General features: G+C 46.0%; 1 protein-coding gene across 4 annotated transcripts in view; it reads right to left on the bottom strand.

Annotated features, from left to right (window-relative positions):
• PLEKHA7 (pleckstrin homology domain containing A7) overlaps positions 1–21,846 on the bottom strand; it is a 214,422-nt gene that overhangs the window by 159,557 nt on the left and 33,019 nt on the right. Inside the window, exon 1 of one of the 4 annotated variants that reach the window (XM_058546065.1) lies at positions 15,370–15,721. The exons of the other annotated variants lie outside the window; for them this stretch is intronic. The gene's annotated coding sequence lies outside the window, so the exon portion shown is untranslated. Of the gene's footprint in view, positions 1–15,369; positions 15,722–21,846 lie in introns of those variants that run through there. 4 annotated transcript variants of the gene reach the window in all.

A 21,846-nucleotide genomic window follows, 5' to 3' on the forward strand; every position in this document is an offset into this window, starting at 1 on the left:
CCCTGCGGGCAGGGAGCCAGTCTTATGTATATCCCCAGCACTCTTTTATTATTGTCTTAAATAACATTTACTGAGTGCTTGCTCCATGCCAGACACCATGCAAAGAACTCATCTGTGTTACCTCACTGAATCCTCACAACTTTATGAAGTTGGTCATCACCCATGTGCAAAGACAAACAATCAAAGCTCAGAAGCACGAAGTATCTTGCCTAAGGTCACGCAGCTGGAGAGTGGGTGCTGGGACAAGCACCAGGCGGTTTCACTCCGCAGTTTCACTTCAGCCTCTCCCCTCACATGGGGAAGGTGTGCAGTTAATGTCTGTAGAGCAACCAGGGATGGCAGAGAATGCCTGACACCAGACACGTTTAGTCTGAGAGGGGAGACATGATGACAACAATGATGAAGACAATAATGGTGGTGCATTTTATTGAGCACTTACTATGCATCGGGCTCCTGGTTAAGGGATTTGCCTGGATTGTCTCACTTAGTCCTTACCTTATGAGGTAAATAATAATAATAATAATAATTATTATTATTATTATTAATTATTTTTGTGAGGAAGATCAGCCCTGAGCTAACATCTGATGCCAATCCTCCTCTTTTTTGCTGAGGAAGATTGGCCCTGGGCTAACATCCATGCCATCTTCCTCTACTTTATATGGGACACCACCACAGCATGGCTTGACAAGCGGTGCATCAGTGTGTGCCCAGGATCCAAACCTGCGAACCCTGGGCCACTGAAGCAGAGTGCGCACACTTAACCGCTATGCCACCGGGCCAGCCCCATGAGGTAAATATTTTTAATGAAAGTATCCATATAATGCAGAAATCTAGGCCTAGAGATGACAAGTAACAGAACCCAGACACAAATCCAAGCAGTCTAGCTCTGAGAGCCAGGCTCTTATCCACTGGGTCACGCCAGCATCTAAGTAAGCTGTGTAAGTTAAAAAAAAGGAAAGGCAATACAAAAACGTATAGGAAAGGAGAAGGTTAGAGACATGCCTAGGTTAGTAACCGGTTGGTGTCAATCAGAGAATGCTCCTTGGAAGAGTTGGTCCACAGCTGCAGATTTTAAAGAGAGGAAGAATATAGTTGAGGGCTCAGAAGGGACAGGCTGGATGACAATGTGCCGACAAAGATGTATCTACAATACTCAACCATATCTGAGTACTACCATGTCTGCACTTCCATTTATCTTCAATTTCCAGCCCTAGGAGACGAAGCAGGTCTAACTACAGAGGCAGCTCAGGCCCAGGCGAGGAAGGGAAGCTGTGAGAGATCACACAGCACCTGGACTGTGACCTTGACTAGCCCTCTACACTGCTGAGTGCTAATGCCTGACCCAGAGTGGGCACATGCAGTTCCCCCAAGATCTGTTCTCTTCCTCCTCAGCAGCAGAACCACTGAATTTTAGCTGGGCACATTGTAACCTGTGTAAAAGAAAACATTTCCATGCAACTATGAATGGCCATGTGAATAAGTTCTGATGAAGGTGATGTATGTAGAAGGACCATGCAGGACTTCTGGGAAGTATTCCTAAAGGCACAATTCTGTGTGTTTGGGGAGGAAGGTAGAGAAGGGAGGTGATCCTATCCCCTGTTGCCTGGAATACAGGCATGATGGCTGGAGCTCAAGCAGCCATCTTGAACTTTGAGATGAAAGCCATGTGCTAGGGATGGCAGAGCAGCAAAATTAGAGTGCCTGGGTCCCAGGCTTTTTGAGGCCAACCTAATAGCTCTGGGATGACTACCTCCAGACTTTTGTGTGAAATACAAATAAATTTAAGTCACCGTTACATCAAGTTTTCTATCATTTGCAGCTAAACATAACTTTAACTAAAACAAGAAAGAATAGTGATTTTTAACTTTAAAAAATTCATAGACCTCTGCATAATAGTTAAACTTTTAGTATTTGCTGACTTTAAAAATACAAAAGGACAAAGAGCCACTATGTATTCAATAAGGCTTTTTAACTAATTAAATGAATTCAAATGAATTTTTATTTCATTTTTCACAGTGGCATCTACATACATCTGAAAAATAATAATTTTGACACATGACATATTGTTTATTCAGTCTTCAGATAACGTTTACTATCCATATGAATTTGCTGATCCACTGCAACAATTCTGAGGTTCCCCTCAAGGAATCTACAACCCAAGGTTGGGAGTCCATGGCCCTAAACAACACAGGAGGTCAGGGACAGCTTCCTGGAGGTTTGCGCTGTGCCTTAAAGGCTAGGGATTAAGTTGCCACATGTACAAGAGGGGACCAAGAAAGGGCACTCCAGGCAGAGGGAACGGCAAGTGTAGAGGGATGGAGATGATACTGTTAGATCCCACTGGATTACAGATTCTCACAGACCAGTCTTAAACCCTGGTCTTCTTTACAGTAATCAGCTAATTGCGTAGTGTTAGTTGATTGACAAAATGAATGTTTAAGAATAAATGAGTATGAAGAAATCAAAGAAAGTTATAAGAAAGTTCTTTCATGAGTGCTAGAATGACTGTAATCTACAAGAAGCCCTAAAGTGCTAAGATTTTGTGCAAAAAAAAAAAAAGAACAAATAAGAACAATTATGTATACCATCCCAATTTAAAAATTAAATAAACTAGACCAAATGGTAAGGACAAGGGACTTTCAGAATAATAAAATAAGACCCTCGGTCACATCTTTGAAATATAAGATTTCATTTTGTGCTCTAGCTATTTTTGCACTGAAATAGACAGAAGAACTTACATTGACAAAGTTTACATCAGAGCCCTTTACTAACTGACTTTTAATGTTTGAATAAATAGTACTTACTGCATTTAAGGGCACAACTTAAGCTACCTGTTAAAGGCAACTTCACCTGGCTGATTGGATGATGTTTTTGTACTTTGTGTTTATTTTATTTTATTTTACTTTTGTTGTTCAAATAAATGAGAAGTCTATTATTTACTCTGCAGGAAAATGCAAAGCAGATTTAGAGAGTGCTTATGTGTTTCTTTCCCTTCCCCCTCAAGAAACTGGTAAGACGGGAATATGACAAACCGCACCATACGAGAATAATATGGCCTTTATCATGGTGAGAAAGTTGACTCACCAAACAGAAACTTATATGAAGTTCAGAAACTGACCCCTCAGGCCCATAGGAAGCTAAACTGAAGCAAGGAGTCAGAAAGGAAGTTCAGGGCTTCACTAGGTAAGAAGCAAACTTAACCCAAAGATGAAGAAACTCCACAAGAGGGATTTGTAGGATTTCTGGCCCTATGTATTTTGTTAAACAATAAGAAAAGAATCATGAAATAAAAACAGTACCATAAATGTTCTCTTATCCCACACTATCAGAGCACAGAATAAAAAACTAATAATATAAGATGCTGTAGTTATTTGAAAGGTCACAGAAATCCTCCAAATAAATTTTTTGGGAAGAGAACAAAATAAAAACAGCTAACAAGAGAGTTAAATATTAACTACACACCTTACAGTTGTCCCATGCTTTATTTTCATATACATTGTTTCATTCGAAAGTCAGTTTGTGCAAATATCAGAGTGATTTTTACTTCCCTTACTTATCAGATGGATTTTTTTTCAATTTACTCAAATATTCCCCAAACAACCATTGTATACAAAGCACTATGCTGGGCACCCTAGAGAATACGAAGAAGAAAATCTAAACTCCTAACACACCATGGGGCCTAGACTATGGCAGGCTCACAGGAGAGACTTGCTGAATGAATGAATGAATGAATGATAAATGAATGGAATGAAAAGTTTTTCACAGAATACTCCTCCCCTACCCATCCACATGGCAAATTCCTACCCATCCTTCAAGGCCCAGTTCAAACGTTGCTTCCTGTTGAGCCTATACCATGGAATGATCGCTCCCAGCGTCTCTGTCCCTGTTGCATTCAATACAAATCATCATGAGGACACTTGTCACATTACAGTTGTTTATGTATCTGCTTGTCCCCACTGGACTGGGGCACCTTGAGGGACCATGACTTACTCATCTTTGATTCCTTGGCATCTACTATAGTGCCTGGCACACAGTAGAGGTTCAGTTAGTGTTTGAATTAATTGAATAAGTCAGTTGCTTACAGACTAAAAGAGGAGATAATGTATACACTTAAGCTCAGAATCAACGAAGTTTAAAGAAAATTACTCATCTAGACAGAGTTCTAAATTTTTTTCTCCAGGCCACGTCAAACATGAGCCAGAAGTTCACAATGTCCATAAAGGACAGTAAAGACTACCTCCAGAAAGCTCTAGAAGCGGGTGAGAAGGATGGGATTCCAAGGACTGTTCTCAAATATGTAAAATGAAGGCAAGCTTAGTGAACTCACACAAGGGATCTAAAATGACTGGGACATGGTCAGAGGCCGTCATCTAGAACAGGGGAGATTTTAGATACCATACACAGCCACTCAGAAAGCGGAGTGGGAGAAGAGTCATACCCAGTGATCTAGATTGTAGAAACATGTTCTTTTTGGATACTTGCCATAGGGACCAGGCAAACAGGCACATTTTATCATCAAAATTGAGCAGCTCAGGAGAGTGTGTGTATGTGTGCATGTGTGTGCCCACCTATGTCCATGTTGGATACTCACTCTGTCCCAGGCACTGTGCTAGGGTTGAAGGGAAGAGTCATCAATGATGGCCTAGCAAGAGCAATTCTGAAGGGAACACTAATCCCCAGGGCAAGTCAACACCCACTTATAGTACAGACAACCTGATTCCTAGAGCGGGGAGTGCCTTGCCCAACGTCACAGAGCTAATTAACGGCAGGGCAAAGAACAGACCTCACCTCGGTGTTCTCCCATCGGCTGGTTCTGTGGCTCGATCTCTCTCTCCCCACAGAACCAGCTGATGACCCTTCAATGATCCCATGCTCACAATGCCACAGTAAGAGTCAAAGGTAGCTCATATTTTAGTAACACCTAATCCAGGTCTGTGAGAGGGATAAAGGAATACCCTGCCAGTCCTAGATTCTGGAAGAGGTCTGAAGCCTCTCCAGAAAGTCTACTCCTGGCTGTGCCCTAATCCACAATCTGTCTACACAGGGCATCTCACAGCCAGCCTTGCTCTGGCACTTCCTGCACCTGGAAGACAGACAGGAAGCAGTAAATCACTTTTACCTGAGGTCTCTCTGGCAGTTACAAGTTCCACAAGCATTGGCCAGCCCTGTCAACTCAATCTAAAGCAGTTTAACCAGTCTCTGCAAAAGTTATGCTGCCCTTGAAGAACAGAAAGATTCAGCAAAAACAGCCCAGGTAGTCTCAACAGAAGTGTCAGGTTTAATAAGTGCCACTTTCTTAAGTAATGTGAGATATTATCACCTTGCATGGTTTAAGGCAGCATTAGTCACCTTTGCTAAGGAATTGCTTTGATGGAAGAGATAAGACTGTCAAAAAAGCAACAGGAAGCCCAAAGGTTAGAGGCAAGAGTCTTTCATTCAAAGAGACCAAAAAAAAGAAAAGTTTACCTCATAATCACTTTCAAACTAAATTACATGGGATAGTCAAGGATACGTGTCCTTGCTAATCTGAAATAAAGAAAGAAGTTTATGCACAAAGATGCTCAACACATCATTACTTACAGGCGTTAAAAAACTGGAAACCCGGTTGCCAAGTGGTTAGGTTCAGTGCTCTCTGCTTTGGCAGCCCAGGTTCGGTTCCCAGGTGCGGACCTACACCACTCATCTGTCAGTGGCCATGCTGTGGTGGCAGCTCACATACAAAAAGAGGAAGATTGGCAGCAGATGTTAGCTCAGGGCGAAACTTCCTCAACAACAACAACAACAAAAGCCCAAAACTGGAAACAACCTCAGTGTCCAAAAACAAGGAATTTGTTAGATAAATTCTGACATATCCATATGACAGAATCCCAGCTCCTTGATGGTAGGACCTTATGCTGAAGACCCAGGGCCTATTCAAATAGATCAATAAAAGCATACCATGCAGCCATTAAAAATCACATCTCATGTATGATTCCATTTACATGAAATATCCAGAATAGACAAATCGATAGAAACAGGATACAGACTGGTTAGTTGCCAGAGGCTGGGGGAAATGGGAAGAAACTGCTCAATGGGTCAGGAATTTTACTTTGGAGGATGGAGACATTTGGGGACTAGACAAAGGTGCTTGTTGCACAACATTGTGAATGTACTAAATGCCACTGAGTTATTCACTGTAAAATGGTTAATTTTGTATTACATAAATTTCATGTAAGTAAATTATTTTTTAGAAATCATGTCTCAAAGGAAAACTTCATGTCATGACACACATTTATGGGGCATTTTTAAGTAAAAAGGGGAAAAAAAGGATGTCTGTATATGTTTGATCCCAATTTGTGGTGAGAGATAGTGTGTATACGCTAGAGAAAAGCAAGACTGGCAGTGGATACATGCAAACAGTCCCAGGGTGTTTATCTCTGGATGGAGGAATCATCAGTGTAATTTTTACTTTTCCTCTGTAATTTCCAAATTTTCTACAATCAAATATGCATTACTGTATTTCTGTAATAAGAAAAAAAATAACTATTATTCAAGTGCAAGATATATAGACTTATATAGAGAGAGTGTAAAACCGCAATAATATTTTTAAATGCCCCCCAAAATCTAGAAGGAAATATGCTAAGATCATAGATAGCATTATCTTGGGGTTGTAGGATTATGGGTGACATTTTCTTCTTTGCTAATTTCTTAATTACATAACAGATGTAAACAGAAAAAAGATATTGACAAGAAAAAGCAGCGAGAAGGCTCTCACCAAGAAGTGCAAGCAGTGCCCACTGCAGCAACGGAAGTGTCAAGGCTGGGAGGCAGGTGCCTGGCCCAAACTCCTGCCTAAGCCAGGAAGCTCCCCATCTTTACACTTGGTGACCGGCCACCAGCCACGGCACCCTCTCCTACCTTCAGCCTGGCTTCCCTACCACCACTGTCCGATTCATTTCCAGTCTCTCTCCATACAGTGGGAACTGAAGGAATTATTAATAAACATGACAACTGGAAAGAACATTTGAAGCCCATCTTGTTTGTGCTGGATTACCTCAGGAAACTGAAGAAAACACGTTTGTAAATGTCTAATAAAATTCAGAGAGCCAAGAAAACGTGCCTACAAGCTTGGGTTATCTTTTTCCAGGCTCAGCACCCTATGAGGGTGATGTCTGAGGGAGATGCCAGGCCACTAGTTAAATCAAGTTTGAAAAACTGGACCCAGTGCAGCCATAAGTACTAACATCAGGGCTGAATACCCGGGAAGGCAACAGACCAAAGTAATGAACCTGAACTGGATCAGTGCAGCCACAGTAGTATTCACCTACCTGATTAGAAGGCTCCTGCAACAAAAGGCCCACTCAGTTGAAATCTAATCTGTGTTAATTAACGCCCCCGAGAATGAAAACACTTCTTTATCAGTGTGTGGTTCCTGGCTCCCGCTCTCCCATAAAACGTGGCTCCTGGATAGAGAGGGCTGAGGGTTCCCTCAGAGGCCACAGAGGCCTGCACCTCCGTATGGAGCTCACCCAGGGGAAGGAGCCCAGGTGACACAGGTGGAGCTGAAACCTACCACCCCAAGGGATCCACTGATGACCAGAAGATGAGGGATGGCATCTCCCTCAGACATCACCCTTGTAGGGTGCTGAGCCTGGAAAAAGATAACCCAAGTTTGTCCACGCCCCAGCCTCCCACCCCCCCAACCAAGGCAGAGCACACGCACACACACACTCCCTTGACACCCTCCCATGGCTCCACCAACCATACCCCTTGCTGTGAACTGGCCTCTCTGTCCACCTGGGGCCACACATCCTTTCAGTCCCTGCGGCACCTTCACTCCTGGATGCTGACTCTTGTTCCCTTTTGTCCCGTCTGCAGCCACTGGCAGCCCCCCTACCCCCACAGCCATCACAGCCTCAAATCCCCTCAGCCCTCAAGAAGCTGGCCCAGCCCCCAAGTGTCTGGCACCCAGAGCAGAAGGCATGGGCCCCCAGGGCCTGAGCTGGGCCTGGAAACAGGAATGAGACCGAGAAGCCACTGAAGATCTAGATTCCAAACTCCCCCCTGGATTTACTCAAATATTTCCTGAGACCTGAGTGCCACGCACCATGAGTGAGGATCAGGCCAGTCTCCGGTGAGGGGGAGAAGGACAGGAGGAGAGGGCGAGGAGAGGGGGACACGCACACCCGTACGGGCAGAAACAAGCGCTGCAGGAGCACACGGGTCCGGGAGAGAGCTTCCCTGGGAATTCCAGGCTCCTCGGCCTCCGCGACTAACCCAAGTGAAGTATCTGGTGCAGTCCCCGCAGGCAGTAGGTGCCAACAACAAACAGGTGACCGCAGGGTCCAGCGGAGAAAGGGGACCCGCAGCCCAAGGTGATACTCTGCCCATAGGCCCTGCTCAGCCACAGGAGAGGTGCTTAAATAATAAATAACAACAACGACTGTGTAACAGCTACACCCCACGGCTGAGGCCTCCCAATGCCTCAGGGCAGGAACACTGCCATGAGGGAATTTCACCCCACCATACAGATGGGGACACTGAGGCACACAGGGGGCTGGCCCAGGGCAGGGAAGAAGCTCTCACTCCAGTTACCGCCAACTCCTTGAACCCAAACTTGTCCTCAAACTTCCAACTTCCTTATATCACCTCAGTCCCCACCCCCACCCCCATCTCCAGCCTGTCCTCCCCAAGAACAGACCCAGCCAGCAGCTCTCCCTTGCACCCCTCCAGGAAGCCCACTGCTGGTCGTGCCCTTGGGGGTCTCTGGCTGAAGAGCCTGATTCTCTGAAACATATTCCTCCTCACTTTCTAGCTACAGCTTTTTCCAAACCCAAAACACAAAGCCCTCAAGTTTTAGAAAAATCAGGTCATTGCACAAGGTCTCCCCAGTGAGGTCCCCAAACTGCCCCCGCCCTGAGCTGGTTGCTCTGCCACTCACCAAGATGACAGAGGCTCCTGAAGAAATGACAGAATCTCGGCAACTCAGCCAGGAAGGGCTGCGGAAAGGCCCCAGCTCCTCCAGGTGATCCTGATGCCGACTCCTCAGAGGACAGGTCTCTCAGGGGAAGAGCACCTGCTTCTCACACCTCCCCTGCCCCTCAAAGGCACTGACCCTCCCTCGGCTCCCAAGCAGGCGGCCAAGAGCTCCGGAGAGTTTACAGTTACGGCTATAGGCAACTGGAGAAGTGGCCCAGAAAAGAGGCCCTCAGCCCTCACCTGCCCCTGGCCACACCGAAGGGGGCATCCTGGCTGCTATTCTCTGCAGGGCAGGATCTGCAGACCCTGGGGAGGGCGTGAGGACCCTCCCCACCCACCTCTGCCCCAGCATCTTTCCTGGAAAGGGCATATGTTGTTTCAACCTCGGCCCTCAGACCTACCCTGACATCATCAAAGCCGGAGACAGGATTTTGGTAGAGCTAGGAGTATGGAGGTCTTGGCAGCCCCACTGCACACTGTGGGAAGAGGGTGGAAAGGCCACGGATTTTTGAGTCACGTGGTCCTGAAATCAAACTGAGGTTCCGCCACTAACTATCAATTTACTTGGACAAGTTGTTCACTTCTCCGAGCCTCGGTTTCCTCACCTGTAAATTGGGAGCAGTAATACCTAACTTCATGGCTGCTGTGAGATAACAGGGGTGAAGCACCTATCAAAGGGTCTGGCATATAGCAGGTGCCTGATCAATATGTCCGTGGTGGGCCCGACCAAAATGCACCAGATAGGAAGCAGGAGCCTGCACACCAAAGTCAGGGTGACGCCACCCCCACTCCAGAACGGTAGTAGGTGAGGGGAGAGTAGGGCAACTTTTATTCTGTACTTTTCCCCAAAACAGAAGGGGTGGGAGGAGCAGCAGGGCCCTGAGTCCCGACACCGTCTCAGGCAAGGAGGCAGCCTGGTGGCTTTGGGGGAAGTGATTGACTTACACGGTAGCTAGGTGCACAGGCCCTGGAGACAGACTGCCTGGGTTCAAATCCCATCTTACCCCTTGCTGGCTGTGTGGCTCTGGGCAGGATGCCTAGCCTCAGTTTTCTCACTCTAATTGGGCATGATCATAATTCCCACCACCTCACAGTGGCTGTCTGCATAAAAACCCTTGGAGACAGGCCCAATATGCAGTAATTACCCAATACCTTTCACTGTGGTTATTATTGTCTCCATGCAACACTTGCTCCCTAAAACAGCCATAAGTTCCCCTCTCCTGTGAACTCAAGATCTGCCTGTGGGAACAGACACCTTGATGGGCCCCTGGGCAGCTCCCCTGAACCCTGTGTTTCTGAGACTCTCTCATGCATACTGGTCTGCCCAGGGCCCAGGAGCAACAAGAAAAATCACAGTGCCCAAGACATGGGGCTTGGCCACTGAAGCCTTGGGAACTACGTGGCACTAAGGGGGTTTCTGAGTTAAAGGCAATCCTCCCCAAGAGAACCAAGGGCTGAAGAGACATTTTGGGAAAGGGGCAGTGAGGAGCAGGGGCAGCCACTGCGACCCCCGAGGATGGTCGCCAAGGCCCCTCTTGGCTTCCACCTCCCCACCTGTAGATCAGGAGGCCTCCACTCCCCGCCCCCAGGGCCCACGCATGATGAAAGACAAGGCCTTGTACACAGTCCAGTCCTCTGGGAGGAGGCTGACACCGTCCCTGTGCAGCTCCAGTACTGGGACGGGGGTGGCGAAAAAACACAAGTAGAGAAGCAAGCCCCCGACCAAGCAGCCCTATTTGGTTTTTCCAGATTTCAGCATCATTTATTTTTAGAGGTACATGTTCCAACTGGGTTGAGGTATCTCCAGGTTCCGTGTACCTTGCTTAATTCAGGATGTTTTTTTCTTTTTTGGTGGTGGGGTAGGAGTTAAATACAGCTTCTCTCAGCCACCCCTGGATTCTAAGCCCTAAATTTAACTCGAAAGAAACCTGTCTGCCCTACTTCATGATTCCAACTCTCAGAGAAAAACCATTACCTGCTTGTGAAAATCAGCGAGCTCTGACAATAGAGCACCAGAGAGGAGTGTCCTTGATCACAGGGCACTGGGCTGCAGCACCAGTGCTGTCATCAGCTGACTGGGGAGAGGGGACAAGAAGGGGGACAAATGGCCCTACTTCATGGCCTCAATCTTGATGACCATGCCCCTGGGGGGCCTGGAGAGCTATTTGTACAGCCAGTCAGAATGGTCAGGGTGTGGCCACCGGTGTCCCATTCTAGCATCCCTAACGCCTGGCACAGGTGCCCCCAAGGAGAGGGACAGCCTGGCATCTGATCGGCAGTTGCAACACATTCGGACAAAAGAATTAACTGACTGTCCCTCCACCCCAGCCCCCAGCCTCCTCTCCTTGCTTTTGCTTCCTCCCTCTTTCTTTTCCCTTCTCATTTTATTATATTCACAATGTGTACAACCACCACTATTTATTTCTAAAACTTTTCCACCACCCCAAACAGAAAAATTATAATCATCAGTTAGCAGTAACTCCCCATGCCCCTCCCCAACTCCCAACCCCCGGTAACCTCTAATCCTTCTACTTCTACGTATTTGTACGTATCTACTCTAGGTAGCCCATCTAAGTGGAATCAGACAATATTTGTCCTTTTGGGTCTGGCAGCATAATGTCTTCAAGGTTCATCCACGTTGTAGCATGTATCAGAATTTCAGGGCCGGCCCCATGGCTTAGCAGTTAAGTGCGCGTGGTCCGCTACTGGCGGCCCAGGGTTCAGATCCCGGGCACGCACTGACGCACCGCTTCTCCGGCCATGCTGAGGCCGCATCCCACATACAGCAACTACAAGGATGTGCAACTATGAATACAACTATCTACTGGGGCTTTGGGGCAAAAAAAAAAGGAGGAGGATTGGCAATAGATGTTAGCTCAGAGCTGGTCTTCCTCAGCAAAAAGAGGAGGATTAGCACGGATGTTAGCTCAGGGCTGATCTTCCTCACTAAAAAAAAAAAAAAAGAAAAGAAAAGAATTTCATTCCTTTTTATGGCTGAATAATATTCCATTTTATGTATGTGTATACCATATTTTGTTTATCCCTTCATCTGCTGATGGACACTTGGGTTACTTCTACCTTTCAGTTATTGTGAATAATGTTGCAATGAACACTGCTATACAAGTATCTGTTTGAGTCCTTGCTTTCAATTCCTTTGGGTATATACCTAGAAGTAGAATTGCTGGATCATATGGTAATTCGGTTTAGATTTTTAAGGAACTGCCAAACTGTTTTCCACAGTGGCTGTACCATTTTACATTCCCGGCAGCAATACACAAGAGTTCCAATTTCGCTATATCCTCACCCATCTTTGGGTACCCAAGCCCCAGAAAAATGGCCTTTCCTTTGTACCCTAGGATGTCTGCAAGCTGTTGGGATTGACGGAGGGGCTGGGGGATAATGGCAAAGTACTGCAGCCAGCTAGGAGAGTTTCACCCTTGGTTCCAGTCAATTTGGTAAAACTCTAAGCAAAAAAACATGAAAAGCTGGAAGAGCAGGGCCTGCCTGCTTCTGAAAATCAGAGCACCTAAAAATGGAGGATCCAGCCAGACGTGCCCTCTCTCACAGGGCGCTGGGCTGCAGAAGCAGAGCATTCATCAGATAACTCGGGGGACACCAGGGGTCTCCAATGTGGGCCACACTCAACCACAAGGTGCTCAAGATGAGCCGCAGCAGTTCAGGAAGAAAATATTAGAACATGTTTATCATGTTTATCCTTATGTTATCCTTTTAAAGGTGTGTGTGTGTGTGTGTGTCTTATAGGTACATTAGCACAGCAGTTTATGCATATAATTTGTAAATGAGTATATATATTTTGGGGTACATGCTAATTTACTAATGGGATATATTTGATCAAAAAAGTTTAAAGACCCCTACCTTAGACTTTTATTGCTGTCTTACTCTGCTAATTTTTATATATTATACCAACAGTAATGATAACGACAATGGGGGGAAATAAACTCACAAAACCCACCACCCCAGCCCCTCAAAGCCTGACACTTTATTGTTAACTGTCTTTAGGGGGAAGTGAGAGACAGCTGTCTATAGACAGTGGAGCAGAGGGGAGAGGAGAACGGGCAGCATTTTTTCTCCCTGAGGCACCCACTCCACTCCAGCTCAAAGCCCAGAAAAGGGAGGTTGGTAGCCTAGTAGTTAAGAACTCAGCTTCTGAATCAGAGATACCTGTGGGTGAGCAGTGGTATCACCATTAATTTCTGTGGCAAATTAGGTCATCTCTCTTGACTTTGATTTTCTCATCTATAAAATGGCAACATTATAATACTAGCACCTACTTCACAGGGTGGCTATGGGGAGCAAATGAGACAGCTGACATGGAGCACTAGTGCAGTGCCTGCCTGGCATATCTGAGGTCTTCTAAGAAAACAGGCAGGAGTGAGGATGTACAAGAGGCAGAGAAGGAGAACTCCAGATGGAGCTGGGAGAGTGAGGCGTGGAGTGTGTGGGCGTGTGTGTGTGTGTCTGTGTGCTGCACACAGCTGTAATAACCACCCCATGCATTCCACAAACATCCACTGAGCAACCACTAGCGTGGGGCACCTTAAGGGACACAGGTACGAGTCAGGAAGAGTCCACTCTCTGAGCTCATCTCCAGGTGCCACACTGCGAGCCACAGGCCCACCAGGGCACCAGCGAGAGCAAGCAAGGTGCAGGGCCACCTGGAGTCACTAGCCAGGCTGTGACAGTGAAATTCGGAGCTTAAGCTAGAGAAGGCCTGACTGAGATCCAAGGCCTCTGACAAAAGGTACCAATCTCCTACAGTAACACACACCACTCGGAATCCAAGAGGAGCCTTTGTTTCGGTTTCCCTAAATTTTCCATTGAGAGATTTTTTTTAACCTCTTCTCTTTTCCAAAGCAAACTCTGCAGAAGGACTTTGTCATCTCAGATACCAGAGCAGAAACTCCACCCCCTGCTTTATTCCTGCACGCGGCCCCACCCGTTGGGCCAATGCGGGTCTCATTGCTGTTGTGTGCCCGGAGCATCTGTCTGCATCACGATTTGGGGCTCCCTTTCCTGACTCAGCCACTTTCACCCGGCTGTCCCACCACTGAAAGAGCAGCCCCAGCTTTCTGGCTTCACAAAGTGGTGAAATGGCTTCCTGGTTCATCTACAAATGGGCTGCACAGTAAATTACTTGTCAGAGACAGGGAGCCGAGCATCAGGGCCTCCTGGAAAGGCCACCAACGATAACAGGGCCATTGAAACCCTCCCAGTCAGCACAAAATCGCTTATTCCAACAGAAATGCTGAAATCATTCCAGGACACGCATGCTCTCAATGTCCTATTTTTTGAGTTCCCTACCTTGTTTTTTAAATTGACTGTTAAACTTCAGCTCAACAACTCAACAGGTACATTATTAACTGGCAAACGCTTCTGTGGCTTTGTTAGTTAAAGTTTAGAAAAGAACATTCCCATTAAAATATAATTTCTCCAGAACCCCACTGAACAGCCCAGGGAGCATTTCATTAGGGCAAACCTCAACTAGTGTTTCCCTCTCTTCTCCCTCAACAAAGGATTTTCCCAAACTGGCTTCTGTTCTCCTATAGCAGAGAGAAGTGAAAATCTGGACAATTCACGTTGACCCTTGGCTGGGTATATGAGGTCTAGGCAGTGCTGATGAAGGACAAGTGCTAAAGAGGCACCCTACGTGTGACTCTCCACCAGGCTGGCGAAGGGAGAAAACAGCTCTGCTTAACGCCACGAGGCCCTCCATTCCTGAGGCCCCCCCTTAGGAGCCACAGTATGGACAAGTTACCTCCTGCCAGGGAGTCCAGGGCCCCGCTGGATCCCAAATCCAGGAGACAGCAGCACACCAGCTGTGACTTCTGCCTCGCCTCCCTTCACTAGCTCCCCTTCCCCAATGCAAAGGTGCTCCCCAAACCAGGTTCCTCTGGTGTGACAGGCCAGGAGCCCAGAAGCAGCCCCAGACAAGCCCCTGTCTTGTGCCCTCCAGGTCCCAGAGTGATTTAGGCACCCCCATTACACACAGACTTGCCAGCTTGCTGCCTCTACCCCACTCCTCACCAGCCAACCTCAGCCTTGGACTCTAGACCCTTCTTTGGACCTAATGCCCAGAAAGAGAAGTTCATCTAAATAAGAGGAAGTCATTCCCTAACCAACCCCCTGGGGTGGAATAGAGGCTCAGAGCATGCAGGAAAGGGGAAAGAAGTGATGCAGAGAAGGAAGGAGAGAAAGGAGGAGAGGAAGAAGGAGAGGGGGAGAGAGAGAGGACAAGCAGACAGTACCCCCTTCAGCCCAAGCCAAAACCAAAGTCCAACCGGGATCTGGTGTAGGCAGAGGGAATGAAGAGCTACTGGTGCCACCCCCAGGAGGTCATCTGGATGTCAAAGGGACAGGGTGCCAAAGTACTGAGTGGTCTGGCAAACCCACCTTGATGTGTGGAGGCCTCAGGCACCCCTAATGCTCATCAGCAGAGAGACCTGCCTCCTTCTCCTCCCAGGCAACCGCAAGAGAAACTGCTCCCGGACTCAGATCTGGACGCAAAGACACACACACAGCACAAATGAGGCTCCATCAGACCCACTGGGCCACATGGTCACTCTCCAGTCTCATTCCTGCCCAACTCACAGGCAAGCTAGTGCCTCGATCAGGCTTCTTCCCAAACATCCTCTGTGGACACAGGGCCTTCCAGGGCAAGGCTCCCCTCACTTCCCTCTGTTCTCTAGGGGTCCCTCCAGATGCTGCTGTCCAACTATGCTCCTGCCAGGCCATCTACAGTGGTTCACTCTGTGCTGCATCAGATTAGTGCAACATATTGCCAGAACTGCCACACACCCACCCGCCCTCTCTGAAGGGCCACTTTGTGTTTCTTGTAGCAAAGAAAGAAAACTGTTTTTGCAGCTGAACAACACAGTTTGGCGTCTTCAATAGAGTAATGGAGGCCAAAAGCCACTCGGCACACCCATACCTCCCCCTCACTGCCAACAATGCCTGCATGCAGAGGCCGGCATGTTCGACCTACAACCTCAACAAGGTTCCTAAGGACTTCCACTTCCCTTCCTACCACCCTACACCACCGCACACTTCTCAGGAACCTGCTAGTGCCTGACAGTCTCTGGAAATGGATCTACCGCTTTCTCTAGTATGTCTCCCACACCCACCCCCGCCAAGAACTGCTTAATTTCTAACCTGGATTCTTCCTACTTCACCTTAAGTCCATTTGGGACCTCAGCAGAAAAGCAGACTGGCTAATGCTCTTCCTGGTGACCTCTGGAATATCATGAACCCGGGAAGTTGACCTTATGGATCACAAAAAGGAAACTGTACAGGTTTGGGAGGATATGGGGAGATGAGAGAAGATTCTGGCTTTTTTGATGCAGGTGACTGCTGGGAGCTATCTCACTCCCTCATCTCTCCCCTCCCTCCCACTCAGTGCCAATCACATCCATTACCTGACTGCAGTGTGCCAGCTGACAGAATAAGGGCTAAAGGATCTCAACAGGCTGATTCTCTGAACCCAGGATAGCCATATGAAATCTCATCGGGATAAGCTTAAAAACCTGAATTTGAGTCCAAAATCTCTCAGCAGAAGTGGTACAAGAGGGGAGAGAGAGGCTGAGCAGCTGCACTCGATGTAACATGATTACACATTAATAGAGAACCTATTTTGATTTTAGGTTGCAATAATGGAAGTATAATGCTGAGAAAAAGAAAGATGATGACACCACCCGGCACACAGTGTTCAATTCTACATATCACAGTATAACGGGCAGGCATTGCTTACACGAATCCCTTCAGTGGAGAAAACCATACCTCCCCATATGGCTGAGCTGCAACTGTCTGCCACCATGCCCTGCCTCCAGCGGTGAGCCCATGATCCAAGCAGGGCCAATCAGAATCTTCTCTACTAAGTTACATACAGATCCTGGGAGAGTGAGCATCTCCCTTCCTGACAAGGGGGTCAGCAGAACTGAAAGATGGAGAGAGAGCGAAGCCCTCAAAATGCCCTTTGAGCACTTGGGTCCAACAGTGCCAAGGCCAAGCAGATCTACCCTTGGAGTTCCCAGTTACTGGGACCAAGACATTTCCTTTTCTGTTTAAGCTGGTTTGAGTTGGGTTTTGTCATTTCCAAACTGAAGTGCTGACCAATACAGACTTTAAGAGGATACTGATAAAATGGAATATGCCCAGAGTGGTACCGAAGACAGTGAATAAATGAAAAACCATGTTTTGTGAGGGAACGAGAATGATTTAACTCAGAAAGGGAATGCTTGCAGCCACCTGGGAGCCTCTTCAAATACTTAAAGGAAGAAGACCTGCTCTATGTGGGACCAGAGGGCAGACCCAAGACATTGGTGGAAGTTATGGAAAGGAGAATTTCTGCGAAATCTGAATAAAACAACAAAACTGATGAATCTGAACCCATCTCCTACTCCATTCCCTCATGCTCACTGGATTAAAACAATTCCCTTTCTCATTCCAAAGTAGTTTCTTATCTTGAACAAACTGCAACTTCTATAAACCTCAACTTCCAATCTGTACAATGGGGATAATAATCCCTCCCCTACCAGCTTCATGGTATTATTTTAAGGTTCAAAAGAGAAAATGTAAATGGAGAGGGCATTATCATTGGCTGATATCCTGGTACCCATCAATGACTCTTCTGAGGAAACAACCATAGATGTTCATAAAGACAAGGGTGTTTATAACAGCATCATTCATAACAATGAAAAAAAAATCAGAAACAATGTAATGTCCAACAATTGAGGATCCCTCATAAAAACTAGATACTATACAGCCATTGGAAATTAGGGTGTAGAAGCACAATTAACGACAGAGAGAAATGTCTACAACAGATTAGTGAAAGAAGCAAGAATCAAAACCATATGTACAATATGATTCCAAGTTTGTAAAATTTGTATCTGCAATGAGAAAAGACAGGAAGAAAAAAATGTTAATGGTGATTATCCCTGAGGGATTATAAATATTTCTTCCTTCTTTGGGCTTTTCTCTATTTTCCTAATTATACGATAAATATGTATTCTTTTTAAAATCAGGAAAAAGTTATATCTGTCCTAAAGTGCTTTACCAACTGTGAAGAGCTACGGAAACAAAGTAATGTGGTTCTCAAATGGGTTTCCCTCCCTCGTTTGTCTTTTTGCTCTGAATATAACAACTAGCTCTTGATTACAGAACGCCTTACTCTCTATTTTTTTAGTAGTCAGAAACAGACGAGGACAGTGAGGAAAACACTGGATTCTTACAAAAGACCCAGATCCAAAATTCTTTGTGGTCTTTGGGCAAGTCAATTTCCTTACCAATAAAATGAGGAGGGTGATAACATTGCTTTGCATGTATGTGGACTTAAATGTTCATTGAGAACCTCTGAAAGCCAGCCTGTTTCGTAATTTTCTTTTACCTACTCAGGTACAGGAAACATTTTCCATATCATTAGTTAATATTTTACAGCACCATTTTATTTTATTTTATTTTTTTATTTATTTACTTATTTTTTCCCCCAAAGCCCCAGTAGATAGTTGTATGTCATAGCTGCACATCCCTCTAGTTGCTGCATGTGGGACGCGGCCTCAGCATGGCCGGAGAAGCAGCGCGTCGGTGCGCGCCCGGGATCCGAACCCGGGCTGCCAGCAGCGGAGCGTGCACACTTAACCGCTAAGCCACGGGGCCCGCCCTACAGCGCCATTTTAAATAGATGCATAGTAATTCACCATATGACTAGTATGTTTGGTAAGAGTTTTTCCCTCGGCTCGGTTTCTGATATAGAAATAGTTCATCTCCTCAGCAACCCTTGGAGCTTAGGTGTTCTAAGTGCTGGGCTGTAGAATACACTCGATAAATGCAAGCTATTATTACTACCACAGCCACTATTACTACTACTACTCAGGTTCCAGTGAGGTATCCAAGTTCAGTCCAATATTTTAGGTTTTTAAAAATGTTTCTCTGGAAGCCAAGAAAAATGCAGATATAGGCATATTTTAAAATCTTGCCTTCTTTCTTGTTTTCCAAACACCTCCAAACATTCTGATGAATGGGCATTAACGTACCAATACACATGTGCTGTCACAGCAGCTAAATTTTCATAAATGCCTGAAAAACTAGAAACCTTGTGGCCAATAACCATACACCTCACTATAATAAAACAGAGTTTCCCAAAGAGGCATAAGCCCCAAGGCCTCTAGAGACTCTATGGACCTACATGGTTTTGTGGAAAAAAAGTGGACTGGTAGTTAAAAGTGAGAGGTTCAACTCTGACTCACTCCTTCTTTGAATCAAAGACCTTCTCAGAGCCTCCATTTCCCCAACTATAAAACAGGAATAAGACTTCCCGAGTTGTCTGCCCTACAGTCTGGTTGTGAGACTGGGCGAGCCCATATATTTAAAAGCATCCTGTGACCTAAAAAACGCCATGGATAAGTAGAGAATATCATGGTTTCCCTCTGATCCCTTGGGACACTTATCATGCCCCAAATCAGCTCTCTGACAATCCTTTCCAGCCCCTCCCTCTGGGTGGGCAAGGACTTGGGCTACATAAAGCCATCAACTGCAATATTCAAAATTAGCAACCACATCTGCACAAGGTAAAGAGGAAATGTGGGGGCCTGAATCTCAGTTAAAGGGCCACCAGCACACAGACATCAGACTTGGCAGGGACCACAGAGGGGAGCCCCCAGATCAACCACCTTCACACCAGCCTCAAACTCGCCCCTGAAAGCAGAAGCAAGAAGAAACACGGAAGTGAGGCGAAACGTTTCTCCTTGTGCCCCTCCTAAATGCCACGCACTGTGCTGAGTCCCGGGGTAAAAGAACCAACTTAGGTGTTTATGGTCTCACCACAAGTCTCAACCCTGGCTGTACGTTAAAATCACCAGGAGCGTAAAGAAAACACTGCTGGGGCTCAACCTGACAGATTCTATTCATGTATTTATTTTATGATTGGCTACCACAAGAAAGATACTCCCTTTTAGAAAACAACCCCCAAAAATCTTATCCATTACTGGTTAGGTAAATCATGATACAACTGTATAAGGAAATACTGTGCAGCCATTAAAATTGATGAGGTAGGGGCTGGCCCAGTGACACAGTGGTTAAGTTCACATGCTCTGCTTTGGCATTCCCGGGCTTGCAGGTTTGGATCCCAGGCACGGACCTATGCACCACTCATCAAGCCATGCTGTGGTGGCGTCCCACATACCAAAGAGAGGAGGATGGGAAGGGATGTTAGCTCAGGGCCAATCTTCCTCACAAAAAACTAAATACATAAATAAATAAAAAAATTGATGAGGCAAACATTAATTAATGACATGGAAATTTTTTTCAATATAAAATTAAGTGAAAAAAATACAAAATAGTAGGCACTGTATTATCCTATTTTTGTTAAAACACACACACATCTACATAGACACGTATGGATATACATTAGCCCCCCTTACCTGAAAGGGATATGTTCCAAGCCCCTCAGTGGATACCTGAAACCATGGATAGTACCAAACCCTACATATACTACGTTTTTTCCTACATATACATACCTACGATAAAGTTTAATTTATAAATTAGGCACAGTAAGAGATTAACAACAATAACTAATAATAAAATAGAACAACTATAATGATATACTGTAATTAAAGTTACTGTACATGTTACCAACCTCAACATACCAATTTTTTTTCTTTCCTTATTAAGTTGAGAACTTTCACTGTTTCACTTAAAGAAAGCACTTTACGGCTTCTCTTGGGCATATCTGAATTGCCAGCATCACTACTCTTGTGCTTTGAGGCCATTATTAAGTAAAATAAGCGTGACTTGAACTCAAGCACTACGATACCCATAGCATATACAGTGTGGATCCACTAGACAAAGCGATAATTCACGTCCTGGGAGGGGCAGAACAGGATGGTGCAAGATTTCATCAAGCTACTCAGAACGGTACGTAATTTAAAACGTATGAATTGTTTATTTCTGGAATTTTCCATTTAGTATTATCACACTGCAGTTGATGGCGGGTAACTGAAACCGCAGAAAGCGAAACCGCGGATAAGGGGGATTACTGTACCACAAAATGCTAACAGCAATTACCTCTAAGTGATAGGATTACAAGGGATTTTTATTTTCTTCTCGTTGTTTGTCTGCCTTGCCTAAATTTACAATGAACATGAATAACTTTATAGCACAAAAAGCAATTTTTTTAAATGCTTGGAGTAAAGCTCCAATTTTGCCACCGTTAAAGCTTCCAGCCAAAATTGTGTCCTCCTCCCAGCTAGCAAGCTTTGTGGGTGAGTCTGCATTCTAAGAGCCATTCCATTCAGAGGCTCAGCGAGCTGCTGTGGGCCAGCCTGCTTCCACCTGAGGCAGGGGCTTTGCTCACTGCCTGCCTCGCTGGGCCCAGGTGCCCCAGCCCATGGGAGGGGCATAGGTATTTAAGAAGGACCCAAGGCTGCAGCTACACCAGGGCCATTTGGCCAGAGCCCCAAGGCCCAAAGGAAAGCCTCTGGAATTTCTCAGGGTGTTTGGCCTTCTGAAGTGAGTGATGTCTTGGTCCCCACCACCTGGGCCTTCAGAGATAAGCGCTGGAAATGAGCTACCGAACCTTGAGCAACTGGTGAAGATCTGGGCCCAGCTGAAGCCTCTTTGAACTTCTGATTTGGGGCCTCATTGGCCCACAGAGGAAGGGAGGGTGCTCCTCTGTGGCTCATCCTGTTTGAAACGTTTCTCTTGTTCCATTTCTAATGTCCACCCTATCCCCTTTTTCTCCTCCAGCTGCTTCTCCAACCCAAGGGCAGAAGCCAGGCTGGAAAGACTGGCTCAGCCAGAGAAGAGCCAGCGTGGCATGGGGCAGGAGGGCTAAGAAGCACAGACTTACAGGAATGTGCTGTACAGCTTGAAGGAATT

The sequence above is a fragment of the Diceros bicornis genome, chromosome 7, assembly GCF_020826845.1.
Source record: "Diceros bicornis minor isolate mBicDic1 chromosome 7, mDicBic1.mat.cur, whole genome shotgun sequence".
NCBI lineage: Eukaryota > Metazoa > Chordata > Mammalia > Perissodactyla > Rhinocerotidae > Diceros > Diceros bicornis.